This window comes from Cygnus atratus, chromosome 15, assembly GCF_013377495.2.
Source record: "Cygnus atratus isolate AKBS03 ecotype Queensland, Australia chromosome 15, CAtr_DNAZoo_HiC_assembly, whole genome shotgun sequence".
Taxonomy (NCBI): domain Eukaryota; kingdom Metazoa; phylum Chordata; class Aves; order Anseriformes; family Anatidae; genus Cygnus; species Cygnus atratus.
Window position 1 is genome coordinate 6,528,396 of NC_066376.1, and position 14,559 is coordinate 6,542,954.

The 14,559-nt window shown below is 42.2% G+C and overlaps 1 protein-coding gene across 1 annotated transcript in view; it reads left to right on the forward strand.

The window, feature by feature from the left end:
* The window catches only part of PDGFA (platelet derived growth factor subunit A), a 69,213-nt gene extending 55,785 nt beyond the window's left edge, over window positions 1-13,428 (forward strand). The window contains exon 7 of the mRNA XM_050713858.1: window positions 10,657-13,428. The gene's annotated coding sequence lies outside the window, so the exon portion shown is untranslated. The remainder of the gene's footprint in view (window positions 1-10,656) is intronic.
* The last annotated feature ends 1,131 nt before the right edge of the window (window positions 13,429-14,559 follow it).

The following is a 14,559-nucleotide window of genomic DNA, read 5'->3' on the forward strand; positions in this document are numbered from 1 at the left end:
ACAGGTTTTTGGTTTTCAGGTTTCCAAGAAACAAGGCAAATATATCCACCATATCCCTTGTCTAAGCCACTTGATTTTGCTACAGCACCGGTTAGATTCACAGCTCACTAGAACAATAGTGTGTGATGCATGTCAGCAGATCTGCGGGAGAATCATGTCTCTGCCCCTACAACTTGCAATAGAGGGACAAGAAAGGGACAGAAAGGAGAAAGAGGAAAGATGTGCATAAGCAGAACGTTTGTTATATTTTATAAGCCCAGTAGTTCTTTCTGTATAAGACCTTCAGGAAGAAGATAAGCCTTGGGGCTAAGTTTGGAAGAGAATAGAATGGGTAAGGCAGGAGGGAAGAGTGGTGGAAAAATTTGGAAGGGTGAGAAGGAAAAGTGTGAAGGGGAATAAAACTGACAGAGAGGGGAAAGATCAGAAAGGGAACAAAACAAAACAAAACAAACAAACAAAAACCACAAGTCAGGAGACTGATTGCAGGTGATGTGGAGCCTGAACAGATAGGAAGGAGCAGGATAGAAGGGACCCCACAGTGTCACTGCAAACAAGACGAGCAAAGCCTCTGGAGATGAGAAGATGGCGGGAGACCGTGGCCATGCCTCTCCCTGTGGCTGCTGCTTTTCTGTATGCGGGATCACTTGGCTTTGTGTCCCAGATGGGATTCTCTAGGAGGGGAAGCTGGGAATGGCAAGGCTGTAACTTTTCACTCTCCCCAGCCCTTTGTGCTGGCTGGAAAAACAGCACTGATGCTGGGACATTGCCCTTGTGGTGAATCAGCAAAGGGGTGGCTGGGAACTCTTGGTGGGAGCTCTTGGTAGGCTCTCTGTGGGGGACAGAATGAAGTGCACGGAGTTATTAACCTGGTAGCTGCAGATAAAATATTTACTGCAGTGGGAAAAAAAGATACAGAGATGCATTTCATTCTTCTACTGTTAAATCAGTAACAGGCAGCACAGCTGAGTGAGCCAGGCGATCCTATTACATTTCAAAAGGTAGCTCTAGGGATTCATCATCCCCACACTGCACGCTCCCATATGCTGTGTGAATGAGATGGCTTTACTGGAGTCACTATCTCCTATTGGCAAGATGGGTATATTCCAGGAAAGCTATTAAGTGAAACATTTAAGTCTGATGCCAATGGTATTTCCCCACCACCCCCAAAGCAAACTTTCTTTCTTCTCTCTGGCTGTCTTGTGTATTAGCACATATGAAAACTTTACTGATATGAATTATAGAAATCCACCAGAGAGGCTGTTCTGCAGTAGCACAGAGTAGGGAGGCTCAGTTGTAACACAAAGCACATCATGGATGAATGAAAGTAACAGAACAACAGAACATCATTAACAGTCCAAAGGCTAGCTAAGTGTGCTGACCATAATTTATTCATATTTGCTTAGGTTTCTCTTCTGATTCTGACTAGACCTAAATTAGAAAACCTGTTCAGCCATATCATGGATCCCAGGGAGAAATGCACCTTAAAAATTGATGAGAGAAGTGCCTTCACTTCAGCACTCCCTACTGGCTTCAGAAGGCTTTTGGTGAATTGAATCCAAGTGGTGTAAGATCTCACCCTGTCTCTGGTAACAGAAGGTAGCAGCATTGCTCAAGTAGTGCCCAAACCTCTGATGGCCTCCTTCATCACCTTCTTCACACCCATCTGGCTCAGCAACAGTGGAGCAGTGAAGTGAGGAAGAAAAGTTGCTGAGGGAGGGCCCTCATCTGGAAGGTCCTGAGGTCTAGAATTCAGGGCCCAAACCTCCAACATCCCCTGGAAGAGTTCAGGCAGCCTGAGAAGATGTTCACAAGCAATGGTGGAGGAAAGCCCCATCCCAGGTGGGTGCAGAGAAGCTGGGCAGGTGCATGGTGGGGACATTTGGCCAGTGTGCCAATAGTTTCAGTACTGCACGCAGACCCAGGCTGCAGGATGATGCACAAATGTCAGCTTATTCCTTAGAACAACGGTGAGCCAAGGAACAGAAAGGCCTGGTTTCAAGCCATCTCCTTGAATCATGTTATGGGGAAAGGAGCAGCCCTGGCTCTCACCAGTGCTGCTTGATAAGTCACTGAATTGCTTCCCAGCTGTCCCCAAGTCACATTCCCTCAAACACCACTTCGACACACCATTAAGGTCTGTTCCTCAATAAACATTTCCCTCTTTAGGAGGAGACAGAGCCCACCCAAGTCTGCCCAGACTGTGAAAATTTGCTCTGTGCTTGGCCGTCTGAGTCAGATACAAGAAAAAAAAAACTTGTGTGCATGAAAGTCCTTTTTGTCTCGTGTGTGGGGGTGGGGGCCTGCTGGCATTTCAATGAGCTTTTCTGGTTTCTTGTTGAAGTTCTCATTTATGTGCCATACTCTATTGCTAAGCTAGGGACACATCTGAAAAATCTCATATGGAGACAGCCCCATTGGCTTCCTGCAGGATTGCCAGACAGGCAAGGGAAGTGCTGCACCACTGGTCCTTGCAGAAGATCTCTTGCTTGTTGGGGATTTCAGATTTGGTTCTCAATTTGGCTAACACAGCCAACCCCCCAGTCCCCCTTCTTCTTCCCCCAAAAGGAGAGATAACAGATCAGTTTACAACTTGTATGCATCTGCGGTGAGGCTTGCAAAGGTGGCAGCTCTCCTAAACAAGTTATTTGCTGATTTCTGCAAGGGCCTTACCTTCATGCAGTGTCATACTTGTTCTCCCCAGGGTTGCAGTGCCACTGTGTCTCCAGCTGGATGAGAGGGGGGAAGGTGGCACAGGCTCACAGAGCTCCCTAGGGCAAGGAGGTGCATGTTGTGTTCATGGTCCTTCCCCTGTACAGGAGGACAGCTGTGACATCTGAGTGATAAACATGTTACTAGTTCTCAGCCATGAAAATCCAAATCCAAATCCTTTTTCTCAAGGTGGAATGCCTTCCTGTGGTCTTTTTATATCCACTGGACGCTTTAGTTAGTTGTGTAAGACCATTGAGGAAAATCTGGCTTATATGAGAACATGGTGAGCAAGCTGCCACAAAATCCTTTAAAATTAACCAGTCTATAGTTTGTTCAGCTTTCTAACTCAAAACCCTCCATGTCCGCTGTAAGAAACATGGGGAACATATGTGAGGCAAGGGCTGAAGTGAAATTTGAGCTAAGTTACTGAGTGGTTTCACGGTCATCTTCCCCTCAGCTGAGGTGGTCAGAGAAGGATGTCAGTGTCAGTGACACTCTCCAGCTAAACCTCTGCTCCCTTGCCTGGACCGGAGCCAAAGGCAGAAAGGGAAAACCAAGAAGCCATCAGCGCTGCAGCCCTGCCAATAGGCATGTGGCTGCACACAGACAGGAGACCACGAGACATGATTGACAAAGAAGAATACGTGTTGGCAACAAGTGCTCGATTCACATTTTAAACAAAACACAGCAGGCAAGTTTCCCAATGAGTTCAACATTTGGTCAGGGGATAGGAGTGCCTATAAACATATTTGTAGTTATGCTGGTGACTAAGTCAACCTCCTCATCTATCAGCAGGCTAATAACAGCGAATTCACATGTGAGGAACTGCCAGTTTGAGCTGTTTTTGGAGCCACTTTCCCAAATGGAAGGAGAGGGTCCTGCAGAGGGTGCAGGTCAACAGCTGCCTCTGCCATCAAGGCCCAGACGAGGCCAAGGCAAGGAAATAAGAGAAGTCACTGAGATAAAACTTTCAAACACACTCAGATGACTTGGTTGCTTTGGTGATAATTGGCATGTAGGGTCCTAATTGCTTTAGGTGACTGATGACATTATTTGGAATGGCACAGGTACTCAGAAGCCTGATTCTCATTGACTTTGAAATCTGAGCCACAGCACAAAGAGTTGAGCGGTTCTCAGCTACTGATCATCCTTTCAGCAAGGCAGTCCTGATTTCTAAGCCTCTTTTGAAAATAGGTCTTGAGATCTGAGATTAACATTTCCCAAGACATCTAAATAACTCAGGGGCCTATTTTCTGGTATTAACATTTTTTAAGCAACAATAGTTGTAGCTTGGAAGATAGATTATTGCTTTTGATTAAGAAAGTACCTATGTAAGGCCTCCAAAAAGCCATACCCTATTGTTCCAATCTAATTCTGGATTTCCAAGGGCTTCTCCTGTTGTATAGTCTACCTGGGATCTGATACTATCAGACTGGGTCTCTCAATCCCTGCAGAGCAGGTGACCACTCTTCCCTTCTTGATGACTCCATGGATAACATCCCAAATTTTTCTCTCTTGAAGTATGGGGTCATGGTGCAGAAGAGGCTGAGAAACACTGATCTATATTTATAATTTCCTGTTCTGTGCCAATCCTGTTATCGTTTTCCTAATATACACCACTTTTATCTTCCCATGGGTCTACTTCCTTTGAAATATTTTCTTGGTATTTTTTTTTCTTCATGTTTTTACACTGACATCATCTAGTTGAAAATAATTTTATTTTTCATCTTGTATAAAACTCTCATTTTCAAGGCAATAGATTGTTGTGTTTCCTAGGACTTCATTGTATTTAGGTCTGTTTGTCCTTTATTTAAAATTCTCATTGACCCAATAAAAGCAAGTTTTATAAATAATAATAAAAATAAAACTATTTAAAAGATTACAAAATGAATGGATTATTCCATTGCTTTTTTTTCTAAAATTGAAGCAGGTAATTAACCAATTGGATTGGGTTTGCATAGCATATTTATATATCAGGTATTTTGTATGTTTCAGTGTGTTTCCCTTACCCATTTCTAATTCCCTGCTGAGCCAATAATATTTCCAAACAGACAGAGGGTGAATTCATTGGTGTCCTACTAAATGATAGTTTGCCTATATTTTTATGATCCAGTCAAAGTAGGAAAGTTAACATCCTAGGAAAAATAAAAAATAAAAAAATGCTGAAATCTATATAATTGTTCCTCTGCACTATCTAGGCCAGAGAGTGTAAATGACATTATACAGAAATCTCCTGCGAGAGTCAGGTAGAATAGCAGGAAACCAAACAGCAATAATGCTGTGCTGTGCCCAAAAGAGCTGTTCACAATGACAATAGCTGCAAGGACCTTGGACATCTCCAGCCACTCCAAAAAATGCAATTAATAAATATCTATGATTAAATCATTGCTGAGTCACTATATACATACATCCCTTTTGGCCTCATCTGGACAGATAGGAGCTGACCACTGCTTTGCAGTTTTTGGTCTAAACCAGTTTACCATTAAGCAGGTTGCCATAAATGGATTAGAAATAGAAGAGCACTCAGAGACAAGTTTTGGCCAGTGACTGCATTCACCATGAACTGTGTGGCTGTAGGTGCAGTCAGCTGGTTCGTTACCTAATAACCAGAACAGGAGTAGCTGTAATAAGATTTTTATTTAATTTTTTTTTTTGGAAAGGACCTAGATGGGGAATACTAATAAGTATTGATTTTACATTACAGAGGTAATTAGTTAGAGAACATGATAAACTCCTTCTCTTGCCCACTTGTCATTGGGGCTTGTTCTTTGGATGAACAACCAACACTTCCAAGGCATTTCAATGGCACTGTGGGGCCCCAGTTGTGCTGCCCTAACATGAGTGGTTAATAATGACAGCAACAAGCAGATTGAAAGCTGTTGCAGCTCGAAATATATCCCTTGCATCAGAGCTCGGGTGTTGCAAAGGGGATACCGCGTTGCTCAATGTCCTTAGCGACCATCCACATTAAGAAAGCTGTAGCAATAATCGGCGTTTGGAGGCCTGAGCTGGCAGCTGGGCCAAATGCTGATTTAACCTTCCCATGTGTGGGAATAGGTCTGCCTGTGTCTTTTGTTCTAAATTTCTGTTTTTCTCCCCTAGTGTCAGCCACATCTGCGTTACTGGGACGTAGCGTGACAGTGTGGCCCTGAGGACAGAGCTGCTTCTGACTCACAGTCAAGCATTTATGCTTAAATCATGTCCTTTTGTTCAGGAGCAGTGTCATAGAAAGTTAATAATAAAACGAAGTCATGTCACTGGTTCGCTGAATTCCCCAGCAAGTCCTTCAAACAGTTAGTTTATTCCTCAAGGAGGTGCTCTGACACACAGGACCACTAAGTTTCCAGAAGCCAGCACTGAAATGACCTTTCCAAAGCATCAGTAGATAGGCCATCCTTTTGTTCTCCTCCCTTCTCCCTCCCCTTGCCATTCCTTAAGCCTCCACAGAAACAACACTGTGGAAGATTACGTAGAAAACAAGCAAGAAGCTATAGAGACCCCTTTCACCTGCTGTGAGGTGCACAATAGCTGGAGGCTGAAAATACTTACTTGATTCTTTTAAGAGAAAAGTCTCATGTGAGCTCTCAAAATAGGACTTTCGTGGCATGCAAGCCAGAGTTGAATTTCATCCCAGTCCCACTCTCTGCTGGAGAAGGAAAAACTTGATATTATTAACATAAGAGGTGAGGTTAGCTCAGGAATCTGTGCCAGAAGAGGCTGAAATCACTGTTGTACGTTTTGGAGAGCTGGAGGACGATGGTTACAAGACGAGGTAGGTGCCCGATTCTGTTGAGTTTCAGCTGGAACAGAATGGCTAATGTGCCCTTCAAAATCCCAGCCCGCATTTCTTCCCTGCTGCAGTTACAACAGCACAAAGACAATGTGGTAATGTCTGCTGTGTTACAGAATCTCTTTATCTAAAAAAAAAAAAAAATCCTGTCAGACTAATCAGGGAATTAGCAGCATTACAAAAGTGCTCCTCACAAATGCTAAAATGCAGACATGACTCAGATTAACTTTCAGATCAGGAAACTTATCTTTCTGGTGTACAGCACTAGCCTGTAAGAGGTTTCTGGCTTTATTGCTGACTTGTTTGGTGGCACTTGGCAGAGAAACACAGGGCTTTTTTTTTTTTTAATTATTATTTCAAAATCTACTGGAAGGGATTTAGCAGTCTTTTGGAAACATTTCATTTTCTCTATTTTGAGGAGATTTTTGACCTTTATTAAAGACTTTAATTGTCCAGGATTGTCACATCTGATTTCTTTAAATACTCATAAGAGGAAAAACTCACAAAGCAAATGAAAGGTTAGTGAACTTTGCTTTATATTGCTCACAATGTGAACTTTCAAACGATTGGAAAATAATTTCTTTCTATTTTGAATGATAGAAGTTAAAGATAGGCATGACCTATTAGATCACTGTGAGCATTTCCTTGACAGTGTGGTTTTGTTTCACTAATCGGAGGAGAGGAACATAAATTTCTGAGGTTGAGCAGTTCCAAGGGCCAATAGTGGTTTATAGAGACCCTCATCATGAGAAAGACCTGAGCCAATTCAGCAGGGACCGGATGCCTTCACCACTCAGCTTCTGTTTGGTGGCCTTATGAAATGAATGAGTTGCGTCTGTCCGATGTAGAGTGAGTGGGGATGAATAGCACAAAAAGTACGCCTATGACTGCTTCCTTTTATTGGCTTTCTTGGCAGCATGGCTGAATAGCAAATGGATGTGGAAACTGCTGTCCCTTTGCTCAGAAACTCCCAAACAGGGACCTAGCTATGTAGAGGAACCTGCACTTCCTTCGCCCTTTGACATTTGATTATTAATACTAATTTTGAAATACACAATCCGGTTGATGAGCACAAAGAGAGCTAACTAGGAACAACAATCATTTTGTTGGTTCAAAGCACCCATCTATGCTCCAGCACTCACATGACAAAAATTGTTTTCCACAATGTTTCCTAGGCATGACTTAGCTGGCGATTTTTATTTTCATTTTATTTTTTTTTTCCCCTAAACCAGTATTACATTAGTAGAATGTATTTCCGATGGCAGGAAAAGACTTGTTCTAGTCTGGTTTGGAAATAATCGTGGAAAAGTCTCTCAACATATCTCAGAACTGGAACAAATTGCTGCACTGCAGTGTGCAGCTCCTGCTGCTGCTTATCCAGCAGCAACGTGGGACAATCTCACTCAGTTCGAGGATTTTCCAGGGCCGGTCTGTCTTGCAGTTTAAAGGTCTTTAACGGCACCAGGGGGTTTTACTTTCTGTACATTTCCAAAGGGTGATGGACACAATTACTTGTATTCTGGTTAAAATTTACCCTGAACCTTCAGGGCACTTTACTGACTTTGGCTGAAGCTGGCTCAGTGCTACCGTGTGGCAGGGGCGATGTATAAGGCATATATTGCAGACTTTAATCCAATGCAGTACAGAAACTGTGATGGCACCTTCTCAGCGAGCTGACTGAATGTTAGGTATTCAAATACTATTAATGTTAATGTTCACAAAGCTGAGCTATATCCCATAAACACCAGAAGAGACCTATTCCTTCTTCTCATGGATCCAGAATAAAATCCTCTGTCTTTTGGGAGATGAGGTAGGAATCAGATACCATCCCAAATGTGCCAAGGGTAGGGAGAATTTAGTGGGAGCCAAACTGTCATAATATACTGGCTACAGCCAAATGCAAGAGTTGCATAAGCAGCTGTTTCTTTATCAGAGACTTGAGTGTGATATGCAGAGTTTGGAGACGTATTACAGCTGTAGAGGATCACATCTGAAATATAATAAGATCTGAAGAGGTTGAGCTTGTTCGGACATTGTTGTGCCACTGAGAATGTCTTGTTGGGTTAAATCCAGACTTATGGGCCATGTTGCATCTGCAAGCATCGAGGAGTGAAGTGGAAAAGAGGGGGAAGTCTGTGAGGGGTGGGCAAGGAGGAGGGTGATGTCAAACTGCAGCACCGTGTCCTGGTTCAGGTGGCCTGCTGGATGGGACACAGGCATGTGGACTCCAGATATCCCTCACGTGGCCTCCAGCGTGGGATTTTCTCTTTTAAATGTGGGCATTCCCTGGTGGCTATCACTGGTATCACTGGGGCCAGTTCCCCATGACACTGAAGGTGCAGCTGATGTAGAGCTTTTCCCAGCAACTTGAAACACAAGCTGATCTCAGCACATGTGCTGGGCTGTCTTCCCTGGTGGCCAAAACTGTGTCATGGTTGAAATATGAAACAGATCCACGTGTGAGAACTGCAAGGCCACAGAAATTGAGGAACACGGTGCTGAAAAGTCCAGCTTCCTGCTATCTCAGGTACCATATCCAATAGTCCCCTACTAATTTTAGAAATTAGCTTCTCTCTGTCCCCTCTCCCTCTGTCTCTCTTGGCTGTGGCAGGGAAATACACTGAGATGCTGTGATAAGGCAGTTAGCTGAGCTCCTCTGAAGCTGTACATTTTGTGGTGTGTCAATCCAGATTTGTTCAGAAGCTGGGGTGACATCTCCATATGTTATCTGGTGCATCTGACAGTCTTTAGTGGTAGTCCCCCATGTTGTGTAGTAAATGCCATGCAGATGAAGATTTATTTCCATGTGTATAATGTCTCCTAAAAAGACTTGGATGGAAGAAATGAGCATAATGACAAAAAAAATCCTTTTAGCCTGTGCATGCCCATTTATATGCTTGAATAGAAGTGCTCAGTGACTTTCAAGATGCCTTTGGAAACTTTGGCCAAACTATTTCTTAAAAGGCTTTATAAGAACCCAGTTTGACTTGGATTTTTCCCAGCGTGGTCTTAGCTGCAGAGCATTTGATTCCCTTGAAGTAGGTAGAGTTTGTTTAGTTCTTCTGTATTTGTGGAATTTTGCATGTCCTGGAGAAACCCTCTATTTCCTAGGTTTCGAGAATGCTGTCTGCTAATAAATTTCTGCTATATTTATCTCATTATTTGGATTTTATCCTTGTTATTCTTTGCCCTGACACAACAAATTGTTTTTGGATGGGTCAGCCCTTTGAGCTCTTGCTTTCCCTCTGTTTTCCAGTTTTTCTGGGAAATGATACAGAAGAACATATATTTCACCTTGGCATTTAGCAGCCCCTTCCCCTCTTATCTTTTCATGAACTTTTGGAAAAGTCCTGCAGTAGGCTAGCCTGACTGCTGGGTGTTTAAGTAGTTCTGTTAACTTTAATTTTACTTGATTTCTCTGTTCTGTTTTCATATGCATGCCAGACAGCTCATCCCCTCAAGAATGTCCTAACGGCATCCTCTGCCATAGTAAATAACAGAAGTGATAGTTAAAGTATACATATATAAATAATATTTGCTCTAGTGTGTGTTTGCCTTGCAAATATGAAAATGTGACTGAAGACCTCCATCTCTGCATTCAAACCCTTGCTGTACAGCAAAATGAACTGGAATGTGCTGCAGAGATTTTCTTTGATAATGTCTGGCTTATAATTTACTTTTGGCTGAAGCAATCAGTGAGGGAAATCCATTTGAATGGCTTTGTAAGAACACTTTATTTTTCTGGTGCTGCAGGCTGCAAGTTTCACACTCTGAGACTAAATCCCATTTGCATTGTCCAGGTCCTGGGGAGAGACATTTATTTAAAAGTAGCTGAAATGAAGCACAGAAACAAACTATAAGTGATTTTTGGCATTAGAAGTGCAGTGACTGTAAAGCAATGGCTCAGCTCCATATTTTAATAGGCTTTAACGTATCAATTATAGTGCTGAGTAGTAATTAGGGCTATACAGCAAAATGCAGAGTGACCGCTAAACGGTTCCAAAGTTGTGGGAGTTGGTGGGAAGGCGGATTTGGGAGCAGACTGAATTCTGGTAATAATACCGCTGGGTAGGGAATAGAAAATGTAACTATTAAAAGACGAATTTTGATTCAGAAATGCAGGCAAGACTTACCTACACTCTGATTTCTCCCTGCAGCATGAAGATAAATAAGCGAGCTGAGCAGTGGACAACTCTTCTGGGACCACAAGCAACAGAGTGTTCATCCTAACAGCCTGCACAGCCTCTGCCTGCTCCACTAAATGAAATGCATCTAAAAACCCTGCACCTAAAAACCCTGCACCACTCGACCGTGCTAAGCTGTTTGGAAAGCCTCTAGGGAAGAAGGGTGAAAGCTGAGAGCTGGGGAATGCTGCTTCTTGTTTCAGCATGGCCTACATACACCCCTAAAATTCTACTGTACAAAGGGATGCCTGGCCTCCAGATACACTCCTACCATCCTGCACTCAGCAGGTGAAGTTGCACTGATTCTGGCTTGGAAAGGGCACTCTAAAATGTTGGGGGGACGAGGGCACTGCAGCCCATTAATAATAATCACACTCGTTGCTGTAGGAATGATGCAAACCACAAAATTACAAGTTTCCTTCTCTTGCTGGCGGCTTTCTGCTCAAATTGCCCTTGAGACAGAGTGAAATGTCCATTGGTGTAGTCCCAAGCTATGGGACTACTATTCCATGGATGGTTGGTCGTAGAGATGGCAGCCTTTATCCATGTGAGGCTGCCTGCTCAGTCCTGTAATCCTAAATGAGCCAAGCCCCAAAGCTTCTCTCGTTTTCAGGGCGGAGTCAAAGCCACACAACACTTCTCCAATGTTTGTAGCCAGTGATCAATTGTAAGCTAAAGAAATATTTATTTTAAAGTGTAAACTGAGCAGGGTGAAATTTTTGCCCAGGATATTCCTCTTGATGTTACTATTTTGATATGCGTAAGTTCATTGGTATAAATAGTGTGCAGTTGTCATCACATTTAACTAAAAAAAGCCCTCCTCAGTTGACAGCATAGGTATCATGAAGTCACGTCACCCCCTACTAAGTAACTTTCACTGGGGCTGAATGCAGGCCTCTGAATGACAATTCTGCTTTTCTGGCCTTGGCTGGGACATAATTTAGGAGCAAGGGAAGACTTTCAGGAGCAAAAATTTGTAGGCTTGACATAGAGCACTGATGAATCATATACTTGAAAACTTTATCCACCATAGCTGAAAACAAAATCACATAGGAGCCAAAAATGCAAAGCAGGCCCCCTGGATGTGACATAGCTTGGCTGGCTGCCAGGAAGCTTCAGCAGTCCTCTAGCATGGTTGGAAATGAGCCAGCAAGTGTCCTTCATGAGGGTGGATGGAATGAAACGTTCACAAGAGCTGATTTCTTCGTGTAAGATCCAACAGAGAGAAATGGTTGTACTCTCCTCGTGAAGAGTGAGATGAAAGATTATCCCATTTTAGGACTCAGCCTTGTCTATCCAGCAAAGTACTTATATGGGCTCCATTACTGTTCTGCCTGAGTGTGCTGTAATCCTTAATGCATTTATTTTTGTGGGTAGGAAGGCCTGATGTTAGTGCTTCAGATGGTGAAGACATGAATGGGAACGCATCATTATGCCACATGCTGACAGAATAGATATTAGTATTGCTAGTCTCAGCAGCAAAGTAAGTTGTTTTACTTGAACCAGCATATCTGAACATAAAAAATTAGAGGAGAGGAGAGTCAGTCTGTATGAGGATAGGGAGAACTGCCAAGACTCAACTGGATAAGTAACACGTAGTAAACGCTTAGAGTCACCTTGCCAGAAAAATATTTGCCTTTCACTTTGAATGAAGACCAAATCACATTCTAACTAGTAGGACCAAGAAATTCCGCACATTTTAGTAAGTTGAGTGTCCTACACAAACTCCCAAGGTAAGTATATGAGGGCAGACCTGAAGGGTTTGCTGGATAGACAGAAGAAAAAAAAAGACCTCAGGAAGATATTTCAGTGTAGGAAAAAAATCAGAGGGAATGCTGGAAGGAAAAGCGGAAAAAAAGGTTTGTAAATGAATGCAGTTAAATACTACCGTACTTGGAAGATACACTTCCTATGTAGAGATGGTCAGAGCGGTGGAATCCAGGAGCTGAACAGGTCAAAGTCTCTGGGGAAACACTGGAAAAGAGTTATGTCTTGATCCTAAATCAGATTAGCTCTAAAAAATATCCTAGGGGAAGAATTAAAATATAGTGTAAAGACCGTAGTCCCTGTGCCTTTCTAGTCATTTCTAGCAACCATGTAAGCTTCTTTTTCTTGTTCAATGAACCTAATGCAGAAGAACATGGTAAACAAAAGACTGCAGTAAAATTGTTCTTTTTGTGACAGATGTGACCTTGGTGTCATTATTTAAGGACTGTACTTAAGGGCAATACTCATATTGTTCTTGCATCATTTGCTCTGTCTGCTGTAATAGTCTTTTATGACCAATTTTTGGAAATAACAGATTTTATCAGTAGTTCTTACTAGATGAGTTGCTTTGCTTTGACTTCAATGCAACTAACAGAGTTTAAATGAAAATATTAAAAATAAAGGGAGAGGAAGTCTGAGACAGGCCAGGTACTTGATCAATGGGCTAAGCAAGAGTAGAAATCAGTCACTGGTTGTGACCCTTATTCAGCACAGACTTCTCTCCTACAGGTTTTTATTACTTTAAACTGAGCCAGAAATGACGCCCTCATGATTTCCCTTGGGAAACCTGGGATCCAGAGCTCTCTGCATTCAGCAGGAGTCTTTCCATTGACTTTGATGGCCTTTGGACTAGACCCTAAATTTCCATGGCATTTCTGGGACTTGTGTCTGAAATTCACTTGCTTTCTTTGAGCTTTCTCATGCATCGTTCTGGCTAATACATGTACAGCCATAAATATAGTGTGGCATGCAGTTAAGAAATTCTACAGTTTTTAGTCAGTAGGAAACACTGTCTGATAGTCTGCCTGATTTGCCTTTCCAGTTTCATCCTATTATATCTCACTATATCCCCTTGGGCCCCCGTGATTTCTCTCCTTTCTAGCACCTGTACAATCATGTTTTCTTACCTTGTATCATGCATGTAAACATGGCAAAACTTAATTAAAATGAACAAATATATCAAATTGTTTCACAATATACGATCTAAGTACTTATGTACCCTTCAAAGGCATATCTGAGCCACCTGAATAAAGCAGTGTTTAGCAACTATTAATTAAGTGATGTTTAAACAATGCTTTGAACATGTAAAGTGGTAAAAGTTTCCAAGTATGTCATGATCATTGTTATCACTGTTATACAAAAATCAGGAATGTACTAAACTTCTGCGAATCCCTCCCAATTACTGAGGACTTTGTGAGTTGAAGAGAATCAGCCATGACAAAGTAACAGATTGTCTTTCTTCCATCTAGGTTGTCCTTTTGTTTCAAGAAAAGGGTATAAAGTGTACTTTTTTTTGGCCATCTTGTTTATTTAAGCACATTTGTAAAAGCCTACCGCAGAATGGTTATTCTAGCTTGAAGAAATCCTTCCGGGTCAGAAAGTCCTTTGGATGGCTTGGATCCAACTGCTCTCCCTTCCCATTCCTCCCTTTTAAGTTTTGAGTTTCTGTCAAAGTCTGGGCTGAATTCCTGAAACCAGTTGGAGTGTAGCTGTTCTTTTGTTCCCTGCTGCCAACTGCAGAAAGCTACGTTCACCAGTTTTTGTAGTCACCAGCTTTAAAATCGCTAAGTCCCATTGCTTCCTTTGAATGACCAGATGCAAAGAAGTGCTTTAAACCTAGGAATGATTTTACAGAGCTTTTCACTTGTAGTGTTGGATGGACTGCTGTGCTGTCTCTCATTTCAAGGAAGAATGCCTTAAACAGGCTGTCTGTTTCTTAAGACTGTCAGAGGTAAGGCTGAAACTTGCAAAATAACATCTGGAAAGCCCAGATTCTCTAATATAGAAATACTATTTTCATCGTTGAGGTTTGAAAGCTATAAATATAATTCTATCATTGTAATTAATTCAGCTTAAAGGGATGTCTTCTGTTTTTAAGACATAAACATT